Source organism: Oreochromis niloticus, linkage group LG5, assembly GCF_001858045.2.
Source record: "Oreochromis niloticus isolate F11D_XX linkage group LG5, O_niloticus_UMD_NMBU, whole genome shotgun sequence".
In the NCBI taxonomy this organism is placed as follows: Eukaryota; Metazoa; Chordata; class Actinopteri; order Cichliformes; family Cichlidae; genus Oreochromis; species Oreochromis niloticus.
This window is the reverse complement of record NC_031970.2, coordinates 9,025,039-9,051,076: the sequence shown is the minus strand read 5'-3', so window position 1 is coordinate 9,051,076 and position 26,038 is coordinate 9,025,039. Positions and strand designations below refer to the sequence as shown.

The window sequence follows — 26,038 nt, the reverse complement described above, 5'->3', positions numbered from 1 at the left end:
CTTTTACTGTAGTGTCAGCATAGTTATTAAATTAAAACCCTGAATGCATCACTGCACATAAATATGTACTGGTTTTGTGTGAAATGTGTATGTGCTGGTCCTTTTCACATTAAGAGTGGTAGTGTGCAACACAGCTACATCTATCATAATAATTTCACATTTTTCAGAAAATAAAAATGTTAATTTGAAGCCAAACACGAAGTAAACAACATTTTGAGGAACTGAAGAACCCTGTAATACAATTCCATTTGCATTTCATGCATCTGTTTCCATGACAGGTACATACAATCTTTTATTTTTGCCTCCGAGAACTTCCTCTGAATGCTAATTCTGCCTTACCGTCAAAAGCTTTGTCAGTAAAGGTATGAAGCTGGACAGTCTGAAAAAAAACCCCTCCTAATAAATAATTAATTGGTGCCCCTGCACTTAGGGTGTAATTTACCTCACCATTTCACAGTTATTTTATTAAGGCCTGGTGCTCGCTGGCCAGTGAAGTTAGAATTCATGAAATATTCATCAGCGAAAAGAGGCATGAGACAACAGCTCATAGCCTGAGGATTTATTTGGAAAAAAACAACAATGACATCAACAAATCTCTTGTAAAATCCTGGCTTGCTTCACAGCTTCTCCCGCCTGTGCTTCACAGCTTCTCCCGCCTGTGCATGGCGGATTTGTGGCAACCTTTCTGCAAGAGGCCAAATGGCTCCAGAAGAGCTGTGCTCATACCTCATAATGCCAAGGTGGCCTCCAGGGAATGAGGCAGCTGAATGGTGGTGCAGAGGAGGAAACCAATGAACGGACACCATGCTCATATGTATCTGTAGTACTTTATGAACCAAGAAGGACAGGGCATTTTTACACATTCAGAAATAGATTACCGGTACTAATAGCAAGGAGTACACAAGCAAGGAATCATTTTGGGTTGAGACTTATATACGTCACCTTTTTATGAGCTAATGAACCACATCTCTTGCCCAATTTGACCCAATCCCAGGTTATCTGGCTCATAAAATATTTCACAGAACTAAAGTTTGAGTGATTTATAAATTTTATCATATTGTAAAAGGAAAAAGCTTTTCCACATTCAGCTGCTTTGATCAAATCAAAAGCTGGTCTTTCAGTTTGTTCAGTAACTTGAAAATAAGATTTTACTTTGTGCAGCCAACTGTGGCTTTATCACTGACTTGCACACATGAACATACCAAACCCTCTATACCAGAAACACCGCGGGCCACGACAATGTTTTAATGCAGTGAACATCTGTATGCATGCAGGAAAGATTTGGTAGGCAGGAGGGATGAAATATTCATCAGCTGCTGTCTTTTGACAATGACATTACATGACAATGGTCTCACTTTCAAATGTCTAAGGTGCACAAATCCGAAAGGGAACTTACCTTACATAATTTGTGCTTGTTTCATTCAGTGCTGAAGTGCCAAAGCCAAGTAGACACTTGAAATTCAACAGCACATTTAAATTGAGAGGTTAGTGAATTGGCATGATAAAAAAAACTGCCCTTGAAAAAGAGTAACCTACAGAGATTAAACACATTGTATGTAAATATGGGGAAAGAAGCCCATAAATATTTAATTTTCTGGCAATGTAGCACAGGAGATAAAAATAATGCTTCCTTCAAGTGAGAATCTTGTTATGAAATCGAGGAAAAAGCCATTCGGTGTTATCAGATTTTCTATGAAGTCCAGCATTTCTTTTGAGAAGCACCATCTTTTATTTAAATGTCAGGATCTGGCTTTCTGGTGCGGGTGTTAGATGATGACTCCAGCTTTCCTCAGCTTGCTGAGATCAGGGGGATGAGGTGGACCTGAGAATTGGATTTGACTGAAAAGGTCACTGTAAAAAATAGAAGAAAAAAAAAGATGCTACGTATTTGTTATAATAAGGATTTTTTCCCCCCTGTGTAACATACTCCGTGTCAAGGATTGTTTCTTTGCAGCAATAATAATTATACAGTAACTTTAAATTCATTATGTATCTGATGCCATCAAACAATAAGATGAATCTCACTCAATCTCTTATCAATTTTCTTACACTCAAAACTTCACCTTAATTTATATTGAACCATTCAGATTTAATGAGCCTTTGTTAGCCCAATAATTTACCACAGAGGTTTCTGAAGGCTGGTGTAATGTGTGTTGGTGCTACAGAGGAAATACATTTATGATGAGTAAAAATCACTAAAAAAGATTCTCAAATGCAGAAAAACACCTGGGAAAAAATTATCTCTGAAACAACCAAGTATTACCAGTGGCACTGCCTGTGAGCTGCTGAAATAGAGAATCTAAAAAACCCCCACTAACTGCTAGAAAAAACAAATTTCTCCTCTTCCAAGAGCCTGACTAGGCTTTTATAATAAACAGACTAAAATGAGCTGTACAGTATGTAAGATATGCCCATTAAACATTAGCCTGTAAATTGTATGGAGACTGACAAAAACCTAAATACTCCTTAATATTTGCAGCTATAAATTTGAAATGTTTAATCCCTGTAAAAAATATGGACTGAAGACAAGAACAGCTATGTCTAACAAAATCAACATAGTCCAGTCAAGTCAATTTTATTTATGTAATGCTTAAAGCAACAGGAAACCTGAAGTACTTTCCCGGCACACCAAATTTGCTACCCAGGTCTCCAAGATCCCAATTACAAAACATGGAACTCCCATAAATAGTCGACATTATAAAATAATGACTGAAATAAGAAAAAAAACCCCGCACACAACTGAGTCCTAACAATGTAAAAACAGTCATTTAAAAGAGAAATAGACAATATTTACAGTGAGCTTAACCAAACCATGAGCAAACTCAGATGTGACTAAAAGTATTTGACAATAGGTAATTGTTTAGAGCTGATTTAAAATTGTCAGTTGCTAAACCGATTCTTATATAGGAAGGCAGAATATTCTAGAGTGTAGGGACAATAGCATAACCTGGTTGCATTCATTTTTAGGTGAGAAGGGGGCACAGAGAGAAATTGTTGGAATGAGGACCTCAGAGGCAAAATCCAGAGTTAAAATATCTGTAAAATACTATAGAGCTAAACCACGAAGGGCTAAAAAACACAAATAATTAAAGTTTAAAATCTATTAAAAACTTCATAAGTAGCCAGGACAGCTGAGCTAAGACAGGAGCCATGTGCTGGTTTTTTTTTTTTTTGAACAATTCCAGTCCAGCAACTGCATTTTGAGTCATCTGCAATTGAGAGAGTGGACCATCCTATGAAAAGGGAGTAATACAAGCATGGATAACTTCTAAATCCTTTAGTGACAAATCTGGCTTTAATAGCAATGGCTTTGCAACATTCTTGATTTGATTGTTAAGAGTTAACCTCTAATGTCTCATGTATTATATTTGATGTGAGTTTTTTTTTAATCATCAGTGTGTTGCACAAAACAGTTTTAAGCAATAAATTGCAAAAAATGCTGTCTTTGAAAAATATGAAAGAAAATAAAACTCATATGTAAAATCTTATTTTATTTATGTATTCTGTTCAAAGGCTCTTTAACCACTCCATTTGCAAAAAATTAATAAAAAAAAAAAATTCTGCTAATTATTTCATTCATTCAGTTCAGGCTTTAATGGGTTATAAGGAACTATGCATAAAGACCCCAAGAGTTTTAACTGCAGTTTGGGAGTATCCTAATAAAGGAAGTGCCCCAGTGAGGATGTTTGTAGAGGCTGGGGGCGCAAATAAAATAAGTTCAGTTTTGCTTTAGTCATTGGTTTAGTCATTTAGTTGAAGCGATTTTTTTTTTGTCATGTAGAATTTCAGCTCATTCAAACAGTCAAAGAGGATCCCTGTTAAGCTTTCGAATCAGTAATAGACTTAAGGTGACCTGATTATGGCCTGTTTTCTTACATGTCAAAACGAGTCTAACCCATTAGTTTTTTTTAAAAGGCAAAGCAATCAAGAGGAGTTTTATAGAAAAATGTTTCTGCAGTGACTGCAGATCCTTGCCCGATATGTTGTCTGTTATCTGAGCAAACTGAAGATCACTGAAGAATATTTAAACATTTTCTAACAACTTGAAACTTGTTCTCAGTGCAAAGAAAAAAAAAACTGCATGTAGGCAATCTCTTGTTCCATGACTTAGTTTTAGCACCACAGGCACTTCAATTAAAAGGTCATGCCCTGCTGGGTGGAGATGTCAGTGCTGATGCAAAGCTTGCATTCTGTCTTGCAATTGCAGTTCTAGTGAGCCCAGTGCCATCAGTACAAGTGGTTAGTTGCCTTGTCATTGCTATAAGGAAAGTGTTTCTCTGCAAACACTGACACTCTTACAGCTATGGTTTTTATTTAAAGGATAACTGAAAGAGCGTCATAATGGTAATGTTCTGCAGTAGCACACATAAATATGTGTTTTAGTGTAGAGCGAGCAGCACAGTATGTGTAATAATTTTTTTTTATAGCATTAACAGTTACAGTCTTCGTGACTACATTGCAGCACTAAATGGATGGGATAGTTGTGGTAATACAGCATTATAGTATAGGGTAATATTTGTTTAACTACGTCAAACTGTGATGCTAACCTGAATAAGAACAACTTTCTCCTTACCGTAAGTGAATGTACGTATACGGCTAACATGTAACGGTCTGTCTCCCTCTTGTGGTCACTGATGCCTCTTCTGTGCTGCATTGCACCAGGTCAAAATACTTGGTCATACAAGGATTTGTCACCTGTCCCATTGCTGTGTCTGTTGCTGGAAAATTGACTCACGAAACTAATATTTACATCCCCATGCTGCTGACCTTTGGCTTTTCTTTTCATATTTTTCAAACCATGGGCTCAGGAACAGATTAACCTTTGAGTGTGGTGTTTTAAGAAACCTTTTCTGCAGTCATCTGAGAACCAACTACATTAAATGACATGTAAAACTAATACAGTTAGAAGAAAAACTGACTCATACAAGTAGACACTGTCACATTAGTATTGTCTGCAGGCAGAAAGCCAAGCTCATAACAACCCTACATGTGTTGGCTCCCTGCAAGACAGCAAGATGTCAAAGTAAAGAACAGTTACTGGAAGTTATTAAGCTCACTGAACTCCCTCTGTACTGAAAAAGTAATATGCAGCATTCAAAGTGTTGGATAAGCTTCAGAAAATGAATCAATCAATGGATGGATGAGTATTTTAGTTTTTTTAAAGAAAACTTTTTATCCTTGCACTCTCTTCTGTGGTCTTATTTAAACATTCTTGGCTTGCTTGTTAATGTCAACCAGTTCTCACCTGATTTCATTTAAAATTTAACGACTGTAAACTCTGCTCTTGAGAATTTGACTTCTGTGATGAAGTTGTGTTGTGTGTAGTTGAAGAGGATAGGCTAGCTGCTGCTGGAAGGCTGTGCTGTTGGCAAAACGAGTCCAATGGCCAATCAAAAAAGCATGATATGCAAATATGCAGATTCATATTGGTAGAAAGTTCGAGCATGTGCTTATCTGAAGTAAGTTGGTGTAATTTTTGAGGCACATGATGGATGTGTATTACATCATCTCAGCTGCTGAGTAATTTAAGAAAGTCTTTTAAGCTATGGGTGCTTATTGCAACTTTAAATTTTTATTGGCTATCAGCAATCTGACATTTACAAAAAAAATAATTCTAACTAAACAATCAGCTGTAATAAATGTACCTACACAACAGGAAGCTGGTTGATATTTTATGTATCACCTGTGCCAGTCATAAAAATACCAAAAGTATTCGACCCTTTCTTCTGCATATAGCATGTAATGGATTTGCAGGCAGCTGTGAGCAAAAAAAAGAAAAGAAAAAAAAAAAAAGAACACAAGAGGTTTAGTGCTAATAACACAGGGAATAATTATTAACTTACCATTAACCTACCTCAGCTTATTAGTAGGTTGATCAGTTCAATGTTACTGGGTAAGGGGCTGAACATCAAGTTGCTCTTCCTGGCAGACAGGTGCCCTAAATGACAGCTTGTGTGTCAATATGTAAATGCTAAAGATATTCTGCAAAGCTGCTCACATTAAAACAGAGCTTTTACCATTTATATTTCTATAGCTCAGATAGTCAATTAGTATCATTTCATAGAGCCATTATCATTTAACCACATACAGTGTGACATTTTCACTTTGTTCTATAATTTAAAAAATGTGTTCAAAAGTGCTCAAATAATTCTTCATCATAGCCCTAAATTGGCTCTCATCTGCGGTGCAATTTGTTACAGTTTGACAAGTCATTTAATTTTGACCAAAATTAGTTCCTATGGATGAATATACAGAATATTGAGTTGCTTGTTTTCCCTTTATGAATCCATCTGTATCATCCCTGCCTAAAGCAAAACCTGCCCTTAGTCACAGCATGTCTTCATCTAATTTCTGACGGTTTTATATATTAATACTTGAAAGAAAAGCACAATTTTGATCATGGATGCATGCGATGAAGCATTATTGCTGCATCTGACTAATGCAGACACTGTGAAGATGGTGAACGGATGGTGAAAGTGGCGATGTTGGCACGAGTGGGCGTTGTCATAGAGACATCTCATTAGGCCAGACAGACGCAGATAAAGCCAGTGGAGGTGCGACAGATTTTTTAGGACAAGTGATTCAGTCTGTAAGGTGGTTATTGCAAAAGCAAGTGTAGTCTGAATTGGATATTGATCCTCTCGGGGTAACAATGTGGAGCAGGTAGTAACTGCTGAACTGAGCCTCATTTCACCGAAAGCGAGCATGTGGACAGCCTTGGTAAAATTCTCACAGTCGCTTGAGTGCTCAGACTCTGGCAAATCGCAGCAAGCTGGCAGATGTTGAACAGATGCATACCTAGTGAAACTTAAAGAAAGTCTGCACGCTAATATTTGAAAAATCAATACTAAATGATCTATTGAAAGAACAGAAATACCCAAAGGTGCAGTCCAAGCATATTTATGTTTCTGGTTTGTAAATGAAAAAAATAAGGTAATTATAAAGTTATATCTCATAAATATTCAATAACTCGTTAAACTACCAAAATACTGCAGTTTTCCAAATAAACTGATCCATTGTACAGTGTATAGTAAATCTTAAAGTATTCCTATAATTAGTGTATAAAAACTACTTTTTGAGGCAACTGTGATTTTTTTTCCTTTGACAATAAAGTTCTATACAGTCCATTCTTGAGTCAGTGAATTGAAGAATTGCGGATATACAAACTGAGAATTGAGATGAGATGAGAGAGTATTAAAATAATTATTTTACATAGCAAAAAATGCAGTGTCTCCAGCCCCGGCTGTTGGCCTTCTCAGCCTCCTATGACTTAAGGTTTCAAATTTACAAAACCTGCCTTTTATTTCAAGACCAAAATAAAAGTGACACAAAATGCTCAAAAACTGGAATTAATGATTTGTTGGGATTTTTCCTTGTCAAATGACATGATTATGATGAATGCTCTTAATTAAAATTTGTCTACTTAGTGAATGATTGATGAATTCATTATATCAGGTATTTATTTTATTACCAATCTAGAATCAAACCTTTGTGAACACCTGACCTGTGAGAAGCAAAAATGAAAATGTATTGACCGAAACCACAGAGAAAGAAAGACCTCTCAGTGATTTATGTATGAACGCTGGGCCCATGGTGTCAGCTCATTTTTTGTCAAGCAAAATGGAGCAATCAGCTGTATCAAAGGATGTGCTAAGATCAAGAGGGATTAAAATAGAACAATCCTCAACACTGGCAGCCAGTAGATCATTAGTGAGCTTATGGGTAGCTGTTTTTGTGCTGTGAAGGGCTTTTAAGTCAGATTGATTAAAAGGAATGCTGCTGTTATTCTTTAAAGCAGAGAACTTAATGGAAAAATACTTTTTTCCATAAGTGACGATACAAGATGAAGGATTTGAATTGTTATGACGTAGACACGAAGTTAAATGATAATGTAGGCTATTCAAAATAACATCTCTTTGCATATGACAGAAAAAAGTCAGATGTTTAGATGCAAAATTATCACCTAACCTCTAACAGAACACATTTTATGTGTTGCACAAATGCAAAAGATTAAAGTGACAGGCTTTTGTATATATTGGCATTATTTTTATAACATTTAAATGGGCGTTCACCACTTCTTTTTTCATTTAAATTTGACAAATGCGAGACAAAGGATATGAACAAGCTAGATTATATCGGAAATAAATCAGAGAAGAGAGAAGAAATAAACACATTATGTAAAATGTTGATGTGACGTGATTGATATGAATGAATGAAATAGCTGCTGCATATGGATGGATGCTAAGAAACACATTTCTTATAACAAATATTCTGGCTGAATATCGCAAAACCTAAATAAACATGCACACCTATACAGTATATACTTCTTTTCTCAAGCACTGTAAGTAATTTATTATGAATGAGTGTAGGAAGAAAGAAGTAACAGTGTAAGATATTTATGAACCCAAGCTATCACAAACGTTAGGAGCAGTCAACCTGAGTGAAATGAAATGATGGACAGTACAAAAAAAATAGAGATAAGACGTCTATATTCTAACATTCAAATGGATATCAACACATAAAAAAGACTAATAGGATTGTTGACTTTTGCCCATAATAAGGTTTGAAAAGCTTTTTGCTTGTGATCTATGCTTCGACAGTGCTTCAGGTTAAACAGCATTATTAACTTATCCAACCAGAGCACTTGAAACAAAGGCCATGCTCATTTATGCAGTACAGTACAGCTAACAACATCTGCACTATTATATCAAGAAGATTCGGCCACGTAGTTCATCATGACCTTCATCATTCATGTCATATCAATTTATCATTTGTGTATTTGCATATGAATCAGTGCAACAACATGACTGGCTTACATATTTCATACTCTGACTGCTGATTGGTTTTTTGGGGGGAAACAACCATCATCTTTGTAATTCTGGAATTCTATGGACTTCTTTGAGGAGTGATTGATTGCGATGTCTCCATATGACTACTCACTTAATGCCTGTTAAAGCATGGTAGGCTGGTGAATGCTGTAAGAATGAATACTATATTAAGTGGAATGTGAACTGAAAATGATAACAAGAATTTTATTGCATTATGATCATTTATGTTGTTTATGTTTTAGATAAGCAATCAGGATATAAGAAATCATGCCTACTGACCAATCAGCTCTTTGGAAGATCGTGTCATCAATCCAGATAGATTCCTCAGATCTTTGTCCAGAAATACAAAGAGCCTTATTCCACAGGTAGCACCACACAGGTGAGTCACAGGTGGCCATCAAATCATAATGAAGGAAAAACTAACAAGACGGGAAGCAAAACAGACAACAGTGTAAGCAGGCCAAGAATTCCAAAATAAAACGAACAGGAAATTACAAGGTAAACCAAAGTACGGACACCCACCATTGTCTTTTAAGACAAGCTGTGGCTTTGGAGAATTGCTTTCAGATTTTAGACCCTTGTGCAGTTCTGCTTTTCATGTAATGTAAAATTATCTGTATTAAGGCACAGCATGCTGCACAAGTGCTGGAAAACTCTGCCAACTGTTTTCTGAGCTAACGGTCAGTTATCGTGTACCCCAATGCCATCACAGTTTAAAAATACTGAAACTGCCAGTGTGAAAGACTGACTACAACCCCAAAAGTTGTGTTCCAGATTGCCTGAAATAAAGGTAACAGTCAGCCTATTACTTATTGAAACAAATTCAAATATGAGTATAATAAAAAACGAATACAACGTCCGTCCCCCCCCACCTAACTAACAATTATCACAATTTCACAGCATTTAGTTGTTTCTTTGTTGTTCTTTTTAATTCTAAATTGAAAATCCTAGAAGCACAGAAGGTCTGTCAATGAGAGCTTTCATGGCCCGTCACACAAGACTTTCTGAGGAGACCTGTGTGACTGAGATACAACACAATCCAGCCAACTACAGCTCCTTGGCTCTAGTAAGTTTATAAGACATGTTGCCAACAGATAGTGATTGATGATAGCATCTGATGCAATTTACTCCTTGTCCAGGGTTGTTGGTTCACATTCTGTGGTTGATGGTGAAAGCACAGGTTCCAAAGAAAATCTCCTGTGAATCTGTCAGCTAGAATATAACTCTGGGATTTAAAAGCAAAGACTGTGGATGGGATTTTTGTTTATCTGCAAATACAGATGGAAATAAGTTTTAGGATGTGCGCTGTGTAAATGACAAATGGAAACTTCAAATAATTATACTGTCTGATTGGAAAAGAAGACTAAGCACAATATTTGGATCTAAAAAATGTAAGAAAAATATGGCTTTAGAGATTAGAAAGTCTATTAATGAACTGTTTTCCAGATAGAAGGCACTCACAGAGGGGGAAGAATTTGGATTTCAATGCAATCACTGTTGCTGGTTCTCCATTGAGAAGGAGGAGTGCCCAAAGACTGGGTGTTGTTAAGGAAATTGATGAAATCTGAAAAATTACCATGTTGACTAGATTAGGCAGGGCAACTTATCAAGCGATCTCTTGATAGTACGGTTTGATGGATTGTGCGCCTTCTTTATTTTCTCAGAATTTATTCTTAATTGGTCCTTGCAATTAGACGTTGCTACAGAAAAGACATAGTAAACGTTTCCCAAATTGCATTTTTAGATTGGTTTTAGGTTGTTTTCCAGTTCTTGACAGTGTGTGTGCCCCTCTTTATTCATCTCAAATGAACCATGATGACTTTATTTTTAAATCTAGTAACCACATAGACACTCTCATTACCATGATTGTCATTCTGCAGTTACCAGGCAAACAGCAGATGTGCAAATGAAATACTTCACCTCAGTGATCCCACATCTGGTCTATTTTGGATTTTTCTCTGCAGATCTCCGGCTCTGACAATTGCATCTGACCAGCACTTACTTAAAATGCCAAACTGTTGTACTCCTTTTTGATGTTCTTGTATAAGAAATGCCAAAACTAAGCAACAGAGCTACCTTTGTAGCAAATGTGTTTAATTTTATGGGTCACATTTAATACTCCATATTTTAAGCTGATCAAAATGTGATTAACAAACAAAATATAATTAATATAAATAAAGAACATTTTATTCAGGCAAAGGATCAGGAAGATGTCAATTATATTTGTCAACTGTAACATCCAGTTGTCAATTTAAAGTTAAATCATGTTAATCTTTGTACTTGGATTATAGCAACAGAAGCATGGAAATTTAGAAGCTGGATATAGATAATGACACTGAGAAGAAATGACTTATCAGTCATCCATGACTGCTGTATAAAGTATGATTTTGACTCAGACAACTTGTTTAAATGATGTGAGGAAGCATCAGGACAGAAACCATGCAGGCACAGGGAGAACATGTAAACTTACCATAGACAGGCTGAAGCTTGTTTTTGTGGCAGTGAGGCGAGAGTGCTAACCACATCCATGCTGCCTTGTATTATATATTGCAGAACTGTGATGGTTATTATCGACATAAGTATTTAAGTATAAAAACACTTTTTTTTAAAAATTTTATTCCGTATCATTCAGCTTCAAAGTCATCCATGCATTGGAAGACATGCTCCCCCATCCATATAAGGTGGTTCTATTGACACATATTTCAGTCAACAACAACAAGCATGCAGTATTTAATTATAGGGTGGCTTCATATTTAGAATGAGGGCGGTGCCAATTTTATCATCTAACTTTTGGTAATAAAGCAAATAAGTAATTAAATAACTAATTCCTCTAAAAACAGAGGTGGGCAATTAATTTTCCCAAGGGGCCAAATGAGAAACTAGGACTGTTATAGATGGGGGAAATTAATTGGCCACCTCTGCTCTAAAACATACAAATTGCTTCTGATGAAAAATCAATTAATAATCAGAACACATATATTGTTGATCCTATATGGGCAACACTTTGGATGAGGTGTTAGCAATCTTATTTAAGATAACTCACAACATTTAATTTGCCCCTTATTGAAGATTGCAGTTGATATAAATGCAAGATGTTGTAATTGGCTGAAAAAGAAAGAAGTGGTAAATCAAGTAAATGCTTCTTATTATACTGTTCACATGGTGATATAAATATAGCTAAAGGTAGAAGTTTTTTTAAACAATAGAACCTGGGAGAGTCCAAAAATGTGTGAGTAATTCTTGAATTAAATACTAAAATGGCACAGAGGTAACTGTGTGTGCGTGGAATTCTCTTCTTCTTAAATGCCACTTACTTTGGGTGCATTAATTTAATGTCGGTCCTAGTTTCTGAAAATGAGAATGAATTACACTGACCTCCTCCTAAGTGAATTAACATGGGTGATTGTGGATGTAATTGCTAATTAGCATGACTCACTGATTTTACAGTCTCGCAGGTGGATCATTTTCAGTCTCAGAGGGTTTTAAAAGTGAGGAAACCTCATGAACAAAGACATTAGATTAATACCAAATTTTCCTAAATGTGAGCAGCCAGCGCTCCTCTCTTTTGGGAGCTGAAATGAAAAGTGCCTCATGATGTAGCACTGTGCGCATACCTATAAGTATTCCTACACCAGACAGACACAAAAAATCCATCCTTATCACAAAAGGTTAACGGAATAATTTTTCTTTCAAAATTACAGCCTGCAGACATATTTCTCATAATATGTAGTAGCACACATCACCTGGATGACAGTCAAATACTTCATGGACAGTATCATGGGAGACACAAACAACTGCCTTGCCCCTTGACCTTGTGATCTCATAAAAAAGCCAAAAGCCAAAAGCTCCACTGCTCTCACTGTCACTACACATGGGGGTTGAAATAGGTGAGCACTTCTGTTTACTTAAATCAAAATCCAATACAATGCCCTGGCAGTTTCCCTCCTGTTTTTTTTTCTTCCCCAGCACTCAGCCATGGCATGTCTCAAACAGATGCCCTTGACTTTCATTAGGTTATTAGCCTTTCAGGAGGTGAGCTATGATTCAGAACTGGGTATGGAGTCCCTGGAGGCTGCACCGCAACACTGCCAGATGACTCGAAAAAGAGAACACAGGATATGTAACGAGAAAAAGAAGGAAGAGTGGATGAGAGGAGAGCAGGTAGGGCAGGTGTTTCTGACAAATGGAAAACAACAGATGTTTAAAAAGTCTCAGTATCACTGCCTGAATGCATAAAGCCAACAGCAACTGTTCACAGAGGAATGAAAAAAGTGTTATTTTGTCTGGATAGATATTAATATTACACATCAACAGTTGGAAATCATTCTTCTACCTGAGCTGCAGTCTGGCTTCTAATGCAGCAAAGAGCTTGTTGATTTAACCAGGAGGTTTAGCTCGCCTTTGCCAAGTCTACATCTCAGCTTATCCCTCTGTGATAGGCACACAACTCTCACAAAGGTCAGATGCCATTACAATAAGCTGTGCTCTCCAACAGATACAAAAACAATCAAAAGATGTCTTATAATAATCCACCCAATTTATTAAATACAGAGTTGTGCTGTAACTGGAACCTAACATTAGCCATCAGAAGGCAAGATGTGGGGTACTTCCTTGAAATGTCTGTTGTAGAGCTAACACACAGAGGAAAAACCATTGAGTCATTCACACCAATTTAATTTTATCAGCAAACCTAATGAACTTGTCTTTGGACAGCAAGAGGAAACCTTCGGAAGGTCCATGCAAGTATGGGATGTTCTTTGTTAACAGGAGTGGTACCCAGTGTGGTCTTCTGGGGTTGTGCTTTCTCCCTATCAGTCGAACCACTGTCCTCTGACCTTCATCATCAGCACAGAACCGACAATCATGCTATAATTTAAAATTTACTGAAATTGTTTTTCTTCCCATTCTGAAAAAGCTAGATTAACAGGTATTACACATAGTGTTACAAAAAAGTGCCAACAAATGCCACAATGCTACATGCACATGAAAAACAACTTTGCCAGTTCTCATAAAATATAGATGGGATATGAGAGGGGCACGATGATGCAAGAGGATGAAAACAAATCATTTGTCCAGACATTTCAGCTCAGCATACTGTAGTTGACATGTATAGCACCTGTAAATTGATGCAAACATATTATTTGGGGTTTGTACCCTGGAACTATTGTAAATGATAGTAATACTGAAAAGACTTGCTTCTTTCTAAAAGAGGTTTTTGTTGCTTTGGAGTTTTTTTGTTTTGTTTTGTAAAATATCCTAAAATGTCAGCGGTGCATTGGTCAAGAGTTAGGTTCAGCATTTTTGCATTATTGTGAAAAGTATTAGAATATGTGAAAGTGTGAGAAAACAACAGATTAGCAACATTAATTATTTCATAGGTTTATGAAAGTTTAGAATTTTCTTTAATTGGTTTGTTAAACAAACATTTCTTTGGTTCATAAACAAAAATTTCAACTACATTTTTGTTCATGCCTAAAGAGGAATAAAATCACTCAGGAAAAAAACATCTTGACTGAGGTTCTCATAATTCATGCATGAAAGGGTTAAAAGCCTTTATTTGTATGTGTTCAGATATATTTGGCAACAAAACAAAGCCTGACCCTGAGCAGAGAAGAATGCCAGAGTTTGCTGTCAAAACAACAATTTTCCATGGACTGAACAAGTACCTGGCAACAGAGGTGGCAAACATACAGATATTCTTCAGTTGTGTTTAAAAAATATTCTGGTAAACCTGTATGGGGTAACAGCCTGTGGGTCTGTATTCTTTAAAAAGAACGTCTTATTGCTTTTACCTACAATGTAAATGTTTGACTTATTTCTAAGTGAGTCTGAGGAGAATCACTTCGAAATAAGTTAGAATACTTTGCATTGTGAGCCTCAGCAGATTTTTCTTTGTATACAGGCTGTGATCAGCTGAGCTGTGCTGCTACTTCTCTGAGTTTCTCTGCTCTTTGTGGATTTACACAACCGAATTCAACAAGCTATAAACAGATGATACAGGCACTATCATAGTTGATTTTCGATCCATAGTCCCCTGCCTACCTCAAATTCTGTAAGTGACTCTAAATTAAAGATGATGATGGTGTTTAAATTGATTGCAACGTAATCTAACACAGGCCATGACTTGACTGCCAGGCCAGACTTCACCACAGTGCTGCAGACTAACCAATAAGCTGCCTAGTATTTTCATGCAACATTTGAATAACACAAAGTTTGTATACTTCAGTTTGTTTTGTAAGACATAACTTCATAACACATCTTGTAGGCTGTAGATAGTATCTTTAAAAAAAACCCTCTATAATGAATGAGGAAATTAAGTAAGTGTCTTTTTTTACATCTTTTTTTACGTCTGAGTGAGTTATCTCAGTCTTTTTTCTCTCTGGAAATACAACGAACGCACCTTTAGCTCCCAGAGACATTGTGTGACAAACTACACAGTTTGCTGTTATTTGTTGAGCCGTTAGAAAGGTTGGACTTAAAATTACCTGCTACTTAAAACAAACTTCATGATTGTTCCTCTTTTGTGGTACAACTATTGAAGTACTGGAACCACAACATAATGACATCCACACCAAAAATACCATTCTTGATCGTTACAGCCCGTTTTAACCCTGGAGTATAGTGCTATAAATAATGCATACAGGGAGTGCAGAATTATTAGGCAAGTTGTATTTTTGAGGAATAATTTTATTATTGAACAACAACCATGTTCTCAATGAACCCAAAAAAAACTCATTAATATCAAAGCTGAATGTTTTTGGAAGTAGTTTTTAGTTTGTTTTTAGTTTTAGCTATTTTAGGGGGATATCTGTGTGTGCAGGTGACTATTACTGTGCATAATTATTAGGCAACTTAACAAAAAACAAATATATACCCATTTCAATTATTTATTTTTACCAGTGAAACCAATATAACATCTCCACATTCACAAATATACATTTCTGACATTCAAAAACAAAACAAAAACAAATCAGCGACCAATATAGCCACCTTTCTTTGCAAGGACACTCAAAAGCCTGCCATCCATGGATTCTGTCAGTGTTTTGATCTGTTCACCATCAACATTGCGTACAGCAGCAACCACAGCCTCCCAGACACTGTTCAGAGAGGTGTACTGTTTTCCCTCCTTGTAAATCTCACATTTGATGATGGACCACAGGTTCTCAATGGGGTTCAGATCAGGTGAACAAGGAGGCCATGTCATTAGTTTTTCTTCTTTTATACCCTTTCTTGCCAGCCACGCTGTGGAGTACTTGGACGCGTGTGATGGAGCATTGTCCTGCATGAAAATCATGTTTTTCTTGAAGGATGCAGACTTCTTCCTGTACCACTGCTTGAAGAAGGTGTCTTCCAGAAACTGGCAGTAGGACTGGGAGTTGAGCTTGACTCCATCCTCAACCCGAAAAGGCCCCACAAGCTCATCTTTGATGATACCAGCCCAAACCAGTACTCCACCTCCACCTTGCTGGCGTCTGAGTCGGACTGGAGCTCTCTGCCCTTTACCAATCCAGCCACGGGCCCATCCATCTGGCCCATCAAGACTCACTCTCATTTCATCAGTCCATAAAACCTTAGAAAAATCAGTCTTGAGATATTTCTTGGCCCAGTCTTGACGTTTCAGCTTGTGTGTCTTGTTCAGTGGTGGTCGTCTTTCAGCCTTTCTTACCTTGGCCATGTCTCTGACTATTGCACACCTTGTGCTTTTGGGCACTCCAGTGATGTTGCAGCTCTGAAATATGGCCAAACTGGTGGCAAGTGGCATCTTGCCAGCTGCACGCTTGACTTTTCTCAGTTCATGGGCAGTTATTTTGCGCCTTGGTTTTTCCACACGCTTCTTGCGACCCTGTTGACTATTTTGAATGAAACGCTTGATTGTTCGATGATCACGCTTCAGAAGCTTTGCAATTTTAAGACTGCTGCATCCCTCTGCAAGATATCTCACTATTTTTGACTTTTCTGAGCCTGTCAAGTCCTTCTTTTGACCCATTTTGCCAAAGGAAAGGAAGTTGCCTAATTATTATGCACACCTGATATAGGGTGTTGATGTCATTAGACCACACCCCTTCTCATTACAGAGATGCACATCACCTAATATGCTTAATTGGTAGTAGGCTTTCGAGCCTATACAGCTTGGAGTAAGACAACATGCATGAAGAGGATGATGTGGACAAAATACTCATTTGTCTAATAATTCTGCACTCCCTGTACATTTTTTTATGTCATGTGTCACAAACACCAGTGACTGAGGTTATTAGACCAACAAACTGTTCTTTTATGTGTTATTGTTCCCATTTGGATCTGATTGATCTGACTTAGTGAAAATGTAAATTGATGTGAAATAATCAATACTTTCCCTCAATTGTCTTAAACCTAAATGAGCCTGTTTTGAAAATGTAAGGAGTAAAAGTAAAAAGTTGTCAGAAAAATAAATGGACAAGTAACAGATACCTGAAAATTTAAAATAGTACAAAGTATAAAAACAAACTATTTTTATTTCATTACTCACCTCTACCCAGCAGACAGACTAAACACATGTAACCTCAAGTGGCTACACTTACTGAATTGTAGGCTAAACCAGCAGTAAGTTAACAGAAAGCAAGTTTTCCTGTTTGCCTGAATGTACAAAAATATGTTGTGAAAATGTACGCTACATTTTCTTTCTGTGTGTATTCCACTGTATAACTCAATCATACCCTGAGGTATCATTTGTATATCCTTTAGAAAACAATATCCAAACTCTTTCCAAAACTTGCTTTACTACAAACTACACTAAAAGCAGCAGTAATGCAAAAATCCTCAAAAAAAGACTAGTCATAAGCATTTAACCTTCATGCCTAATTTCATGCATATATAAATAGGAACTTGATTCTCTCTCTTTTTTTTTTTTCTCTACACCTGTATTTCTCGCACACCAGCACCCGTGGAACTTGAGGGAGCAACAAAGGAGAGTTCCACATTAAATAAAAAATGAGCAAAGCGAGGGAAGTTTCATTATTCATATCACACTGGAATGCCCAACTCCCCAGCTTCCCGAAGGGAACACTATGAAATTTCAATTGGCATCATTCTATGTGTTGAGTTTTAATGTCAATATCGCAGACAGTCTTCAACAGCCTCGCAGCCTCCCTTCTGACTCCAACAAGAAACTTCAAAGGAGCACTTCGCTGAATCCCTCAGTCTTGCATTAAAAATGTTAACCTTGGAGACATGCTAACTACCCGGCCGTGTACGTTGCCGAATTCCAATGAAGAGCCTGATCCTTCAAGACAAGCAAGAAAAAAGGAGTTAACCATGCCCTCTGCGCGTTGATGTGTCCATCTTTTCATGTGACCACTGGTCTGCCTCTCCACTTGAATCTACAACTTACATGCCTTTGTGTTCATTCTTAGAAAGCCTGCTGAATCAGTGCTATCTTTTGAAAATTTTAAGATGAACACTGCTGACATTTATTGTAAGAAATCGCCAAAGACACATACTGAGCCTTTTGTTCTGTAAGACTAACACATGGTGGCACACATAAGTAAATGGCAGGGAATAAGAAAGAACCTCTAATTAGACGTGGTCTGAATGCAGAAACAGCAAAAAGTCACCAAAAGGAAAAGCTGAACTGGTTCTTTTGGGGCTTGTGTGACTGCTGCTCACTTAGCCTCAGGTGTGGAGCTCTAATGGTTGGCAGCAAAAACTCCACCTGAGTGCCAATGTGCCCATAATGTTGCCAGAGCTTTGGAGGTAGTATCAGATGCACACTGGCAGGATTATCTGTGCAGGTGCTGTACTTACACTTTGGTATACTACACTGTGAGTGACATATTATCCTCCAGCAACATATGACATGAAATCCCACAAGAAGAAATTACAAATTCCTAAAGTTCAATATTTGCAGCAATTGTCTTTCTTTTCAATGTTTAATGTATAATTCCTATGGACACAGTGTGCCTGCCATTAATAACTGACTTATCATTGCCAGAGAGTAGTGTCAATACTGAAGCTATGAACACAGCAGATGTACAGACGAAACACTTCATTAGGTACACCCGTCCAACTTCTCATTATTTAATCAGCCAATCACATGGTAGCAACTCAATCAATGTAGTCATGTAGACATGGTCACAATGACCTGCTGAAGTTCAAACAGTAGGAAAGAAAGGTGATTTCACTGACTTTGAATGCAGTGCCTGATAAGCTGGTATAAGTATTTTAAAAACTGTGGATTTCCTGAATATTTCCCACACAACCATCTCTAGGGTAAAGAAAATATTTTGAAAAGGAGAGAATATCCAGTGGGAGAAAATGCTGATCACCAGATCCCAAATCCAATAGAGCACCTTTGGGATGTGACAGAATGGGAGAGCAGCAATTTTGCGACGCTGTCATGTCAATACAGATCAGGATCTCCTGGGAATGATTCCAGCACCGTAGGATCTATTCCCTGAAGAAATATGTTACAATACAAGGTTAGCAAGAAGTACTGAATAAAGTGTCAGATTAATGTATTTAATCAAGAAAGTGATACATTATATCTCTGCTGTACAAAATATCAGACTGACCTCTGTGAAAACAGCTTTCCAATATTCTAATTATTATTATGATGCCCTCAGGGTTTTGAAATTATTTATTGCTAAAAAGTGATTTGTTTCACTTAAAGGGGAAAAACTTCTTTTTAACCTTATATAAAAGTTATGGTACCACTCATAAATATTATTAATAACTTAAATTAATAAAAGTAAATTATATAATATTTAAAATGTCTGTTTTAATTTTAAAAAAATGAAAAAGAAGAAAGGAAGGAAACAGTTCTGTCTACAGAGGCCTGTGTGAAAGTGGCAGGCTTTGCCCCATCTGTTACAGCCGATGACAGGCCCAATAGTTTTAAATAAAAATCTGGTTGGATGTCAGTCTGCCCTCATTTCATTTGAATTAAACTCCATGCAAAGACAGAAAAAAATCCGCTTTCCCTCTTGCCCTCACTTAATATATGGAGAGGTTTGAATAATCCTTATAAAGTTCATCTCATGCAGCTGGGAATCTCAAGCAAAGCATTTATACATAATGCGAGCTGTCCATCTGATAGACCTGTAAGGAATAGATTATCATCATCATCCCTGCACATTTGGAACACCCACACAGTCTCTCAATCGTCACATTTAGAGAGGGCATGAATGGGAAGGAAAATGTCATTAGTGAGATAGGTAATCTGTTTCTGGAAAGGAATCAAAGATCATAATTGGATTTTCTTCAAGGCTGCTCAAAGATTTTCGGAGTCTCAGCCCACTACCATATTAATGATTGTAAGCTGACTGAGCTTGCGAGTGAGCTAGGTGAAAAATTGTTTCTGCTACAGGTGCCCACCTTTAACTTAAGTCCAACTGCAATGACTGCACCATCACAAAAAATCCTCCTAAGACGTTTAGCCATTTAAATGGATTCACAGTACGTACACTGAGTAGTATATGAAAGATTAGAAAGAAGAAGGGAGGAGCAGGAATAAAAAACTATATATTTTCCCACAACCTAGGCTTATTCTTGAGTACAGTAAAAGACTAAGCTGACAGATACCTAATCCCTCCACCAAACAGTGATGGCAGAGTTTTAACGTCAAAAACATAATGGCAGTATTGAACTTCTCCTTATGCTGACACATTATGCATGAACTGAACTGTCGTGGTTCAGGGGGCGTAGACCCAAGGTTTTGAGTTTTTTATATCAACGAAAGTAACAATTTTTTCTTCTTTTATGGCTGCTTCACATCTCCTGATTTTGCATCCTTACAAAACATTGTATTTGTTTTTCTAGGCTGATGTGGTCTTATGATGTAACAGCCTGTGTCAATGGGACCATCTTGAAACTGGATTAACATGCTGACTGTCCAATCAGCTCATTACTATATTCTGGAACTTGGCATTCATTTTAATATCTAGACTTCTGTATAGTTTTGCATGTGCATCTCAAATGACTTGTGCTATTTTTGTGGGAAAAAAGTTTGTCCACACACCGACATAAACTCCTGGTAAAATGTTGAAAGCCACATGAGCAGAACTCATCCCCCCATAATTTTTAAAAACTTCTGGTCAAACTGAGGAAATCTGTTTATTATGAGTAAAATCAGTTTTTTTCTCTGTCAGTTTAACAGTTTCTGTTGTGCCTGTCACTGTTCCCTGTCTGTTTTCTTACCTGGTTCTTCCTGACCTTGTACTTTCTCCTCACATTCCCCTCTTTCCTCTCTCCCTCTTTGGACTGACAATCATACACAAATAGATTGTATTCAATTAGATGAAAAATTACATTAATATGAAAAAATACTATTAAGATCACTAACAAAAAGTCCTCTCTCAGTGTACTTTCAACCAAAAGGCAAATAACCAAACCACATGAACATCTAATAAAAGATATAAATATTGAAACACTGATCCAACATTATTTTTGATTGACGGCTCATTTGATTTTACACTTTTACCTGAATGTGGCTCCTTTTTTTGAAAAAACTTCCTTATATCCCTTATGAACCTGACTGTCTCTCTGTACACAAACACACACACACACACACACACACACAAACACACACAACAGGAGTTATAAGGTTAATGGGCATTCAGTCAGTTAGCTAGTTAGTATCCATTTCAAACAGGACAGTGGTAACAACAGTAGGCTACGGACAATTTTAAGTTTTAGATTTTAAATTAGCTATATACATTTCAATGGGAGCAACAGGACATAAAATGTGCTGATTTTACTACAGAGCAGGAGGGATTGTAGGGTAGCGAACATCGTCGGAAAACACGTTTTCAACACTGCAGGTTACCTGGGTGTAATGTTTTTCAGCTAAAAAGAAACATGGCCTGACTCCTACCTAACGATATAAGAGTAACTGAAGGTTTAATGCAGCTAATATGTTTTAAGCCAGGCACTCACACCTCCACTCTGCTGCGTCTCAGCCACCATCGCTCTGGCAGCAACGGAGCTAGAGCCAGAGTAGGGGAGAGCCGAGCTGGAACAAACCATTTTGGGAAGGGGGGGGGTTAGCTGTACTTTTGTTGTTAAAATGTTATGTCTCAACCAAGTACTGTATGGTTTTTATATTTTTAGCAGTGTGTCACACAGATAGCAAATATTGTCCCAAAAAAGTAAGAAATCTTTGGGGGTGCTTTGATTCATTTTGGGGGGTGCTTCTAAAATCGCCCCTGGTTGCAATCAAGTTTATTCAAAACTGCTTTTACAAAATTCTTAATTTATAATAAGCCAGAATAATAATCAAGTAGCTCAGCCTTTTAAGACAGATAGAAATGTGAAGCTTACTTTTGTCTACCCCAACAAGAAATCAACAACACGCTGCTTAATGGACAGGGCACAGAAAAACTTTGTAAATGTGGCAATTATTGATCGTCTATGGTTTTTGTAGTGTGCTCATACAGGTTTTGCAAAACAGAATTTACTTAAGAAAGCTGCAACGGATTACAAGAAAAAAAAGAAAAAAAGAACTGACAATACAGCTTTAACAGGGCAGAGGAGCATTGCAGGTTATATAAGACATGAATACCCTGAGAAGTTAACACCTATGGTATAGAAAGCTTTCTGACATGTCAAATCCCTCTTCTTCAGACCACAGCTTGCTAATAAGCTCTACCAGACTTCTAATGTGTTGAAGGTTCACAGATGGAGGATTTTATAGAATACAGTTTTATTATAAAGATTTTTTTTAACCTTGATGCTGACACCGGCAGATGTTTTAACCAGGCTGCTAGATAAGACGACAATGTATCAATCAGAAAAGAAAGTTAACTTTAGAATAAATGTCTTCCTTTACAGTGTAAACATCTCAGACCTGCGCCTCATTTTCCCATGCAAGTTTTCTTTTTATTTAAAGTTTGCTGTAAAATATTTATTAATTGAAACCCAATTATAATGATCTTGTGGCTGTGGCTCTGGATGTAGAGCAGGTCATCTAGTAAATCGGAAGGTTGGTAGTTTGCTCTTTGTCTGCTCCAGTCTGCATGCCAAATATCCTTGGGCAAGATACCAATCCCAAGTTGCTCTCCATTGAATCCACTGGAGTATAATTTTGTGGAATGGTGGATAAAAACACACCTGAATGAGGCAAGTTGTATAAAAACACTGAGAGCTCAGTTGGAGTAGAAAAGCGCTGTGTAAGAACAAGTCCATTTAACATTTACTGTCTACTTTGAGAAATTGCACTGGAGTTTGTTACTGTAACAAAGGTGTAACTGCACTGGAAGTCACATAAAGCACACAGGGTATTTTTGTGACTTTTCAAAGTAAAGTTAAATCAAGCATTAGTTTGATTATTAAAGGGATAAAAAAGTCAAGGTGGAATTAATGGAATAGCTTTTGCTTAATTTAATTTTAATTGTTAAATGTTGAAATTTCTCAGCATGTAACATTTAAGTGAATCTCATTACTTATTTTTAAGGTTTTATTGATGTAATCGGTTGTGTGGGAAGCTGCAGCATATCTCTGCTAGGTGGTTGCCAGTGTCTAAGCAGATGGCAGCTTGGCAGTTATGGAAGAAGGTAGCTATAATCTGAAGTAGTGCCATTTTGAAGGGCTTTGAAAATTGCTGTAATGGTGCAACACATGAAGCACTATTACAGCAGTGTTATTTCTCTCACAGTTGTGGTCTCTCAAACTTGTGTTTTATTACAATTATACACTAGGCTAAATCAAGCTCTGGGAGAGCAGCAGAGGTATGAATTTAGGCGATAGCAGGCAAAATACATATAAAACTTCTACAGTTTTACCACCAGTAAACTCTTGTTTTCCTTTGTTTTTTTTAATCTTTCTGAATTAAGATGTAAAATTAAGAGCGGAGCAGCTGAATCTGGCAATCTATATTGATGTTGCATTTCTGAGTGAATTTCTGAGTGTTTAAAAATTACTTCTTACGGTTCATTGTCTTTTCCTCCCACTAAAGCTGCACCGCCCTTGGTTGTTGGCTGGACGGATTTCTGATGTCACTCTTGCCAAATCCTGGAAAGCTTAATCTTTTGCAAGCCTGCATTACAGGACTAGTCCTGAGGAAATCATTCAGAAAGTGCATAAAAAGAGACATTTAAGACAATCCAGCCAGAAATAGTAAAAACAAGAGTGATTCAAGACTTTTTTTTGGTGACAGACTTGTGGATGGATTATACCTTGTTACCTTGTTTGTCAACAATAAAACAAAACACATGAAAACAGCATAAAAATGTAATTACTTCTTGAACAACAGGTTAACCATGTACTCACCAGTTGTATGGTTTCCTAGACACTTACTTACAAACACTTTTGTTTTCAAGCAAACAGTTGAATTTATGCAATTACACAATATACTGTATTTTGTTTCCAGCTGTGGATAATATAGTGGATACAACTGCATATAATTTGGTAACTGCAGTGATATAGAGGAAGTTGGCGTCTTCTCTAGCTTTCATGATATTTAGTTTAGTTTACTCTCCAATAGATTGTTAAGTTATAAGTTAGGTGACTAAAAAAGAAAATAACTAAAAATAACAAATAAACATATAAATGAACTAAAGGAAGAATCATAGTTTGAATATCAATATGCTCAATATGCATTGTGCAGTGACAGTGACATATTATGATACATGGTAATAATGACTACAGACTGAATGTCTATAATGTGTGTATATAATTGACACAATGTATAGGATAATCAATAAGATTATGAACAAATTACTCTGGAAAAAAGGATGACATGATAAATCAAAGTACTAGTACTTTTAGAGACGGCCTCTCCTTATTTGGTCAGGTTCCTCGAGGTCATGCACATTACATCACCGTGCCGATGACCCTAGGACCTTTGCTCTAGCTTGTCCTATCAGGCTGCTATTTATGTCTGTAAATGCTAAAAGGTCAGTCAGACTGGCTTGAGGTATAAAAGTAGAAAGGACCTTAATAGTAAGAAGGGGTAAACACATACAAACTTTTGAATAAAATACACATGAGTGAAGACCTGAAGAATGAACTACAAAGCAAAATGGGTTTCAGAGGGATAATGAGAATAAAGCTAAAGTTTTGCTGGCTTGATTATCATGGCAACGTGTGCTGAACACATACCTGGAAGCATAAAGCCTGGGTAATTAAGAACGTTCAAAACAAGAATTGTAATAGTCATTATCCCTGAATTTTAGGTTTTATTAAGCAAGTTAGTGGAAAGAAAGCCTGACTTTGTTAAACTCACTTTGCGCTACGTTTCTCAGGTCTTGCAATATTCTCCTAAAAATAACTGTAACCATAGCAGGCAGAGATTATTCCTTTTACTATTCTTTGTCATAGCAGAGCTGAATGAGACTCTTCCTGATAGGGGAGCTTGGAAAGGGTGCAAAACATTCTCCATAAAGAAGTGGGTTATGTGATTTGATAAAATCATATTTTTTCATCTAAGAGGCATTAGCACAATATTTTTTCATTTTTTTGAAAAATATCCCCATTCATATATTCATCTATAGCTACCATTAGACTAAAAGATGACAAAATCTACTAAAGCTTAAATAAAAGCTTATAACACATCTATATAATCTGTACAGAATCAAGTGTGAATTAAACAAACAGAGTGCAAGTACTTTAAAAGTGCATGACTGGAAGAAAGTTTAAATGTTTTTCATTTCAACCAATACTTTATTGTGAATGTATGAACCAATTAACTGTTAACAATGCCGAAACAAATGGTCATGTCTGTCTATGTGCCCGAAGCTCAATAGGCTGCCGCAGCTGGTGTGAAGTGGCCACTGGGAGCACAAGGCAGACTTTAATATCTCCCAGGGATTTTTCTGTCTGGTTACATTTTTGTTGCATCATGTCTCCATGCTTCTCTGGTTAGAGGCTACTTGTGCCGACCCATCCTCTCTCCATAGAATTACCTCGCCATAAAAAACCCCCCTCATTAACCATTTTAAAACCAATAAAGACTGAAGAGATGTTTAAAACCTATCCTTGTTAAGCTTCACCTCAAGTTATGTGATCTCAGTCATTTAAACCACATACTCCAGTTGTACCATGAAAGATTTATAGTATTTTTAAAAAAGTAAAACAAAACGGGACAGGAATGCATCATTGGATGGGTCACCACTCAACTGACTTACTGATCTTTTTACTTAGTCAGCATTCTTCTGCCTTCATTTTGATTTAATTTTGATGTACAATTTTACAAAGACATCTTGTTTAACTGTCATGTTAATAACATCTATTCATGTCCC

The 26,038-nt window shown here is 36.9% G+C and overlaps 1 long non-coding RNA gene across 1 annotated transcript; it reads right to left on the bottom strand.

The window, feature by feature from the left end:
* Nucleotides 1-550: 550 nt before the first annotated feature.
* On the bottom strand, nucleotides 551-21,045 carry LOC109202142 (uncharacterized). The gene is made up of 4 exons (XR_002062066.2): nucleotides 21,000-21,045; nucleotides 9,108-9,247; nucleotides 5,855-5,938; nucleotides 551-1,851 (listed from the first exon to the last, which is right to left on the bottom strand). It is a non-coding gene; the product is annotated as an uncharacterized LOC109202142 (long non-coding RNA).
* Between the last annotated feature and the right edge of the window lie 4,993 nt (nucleotides 21,046-26,038).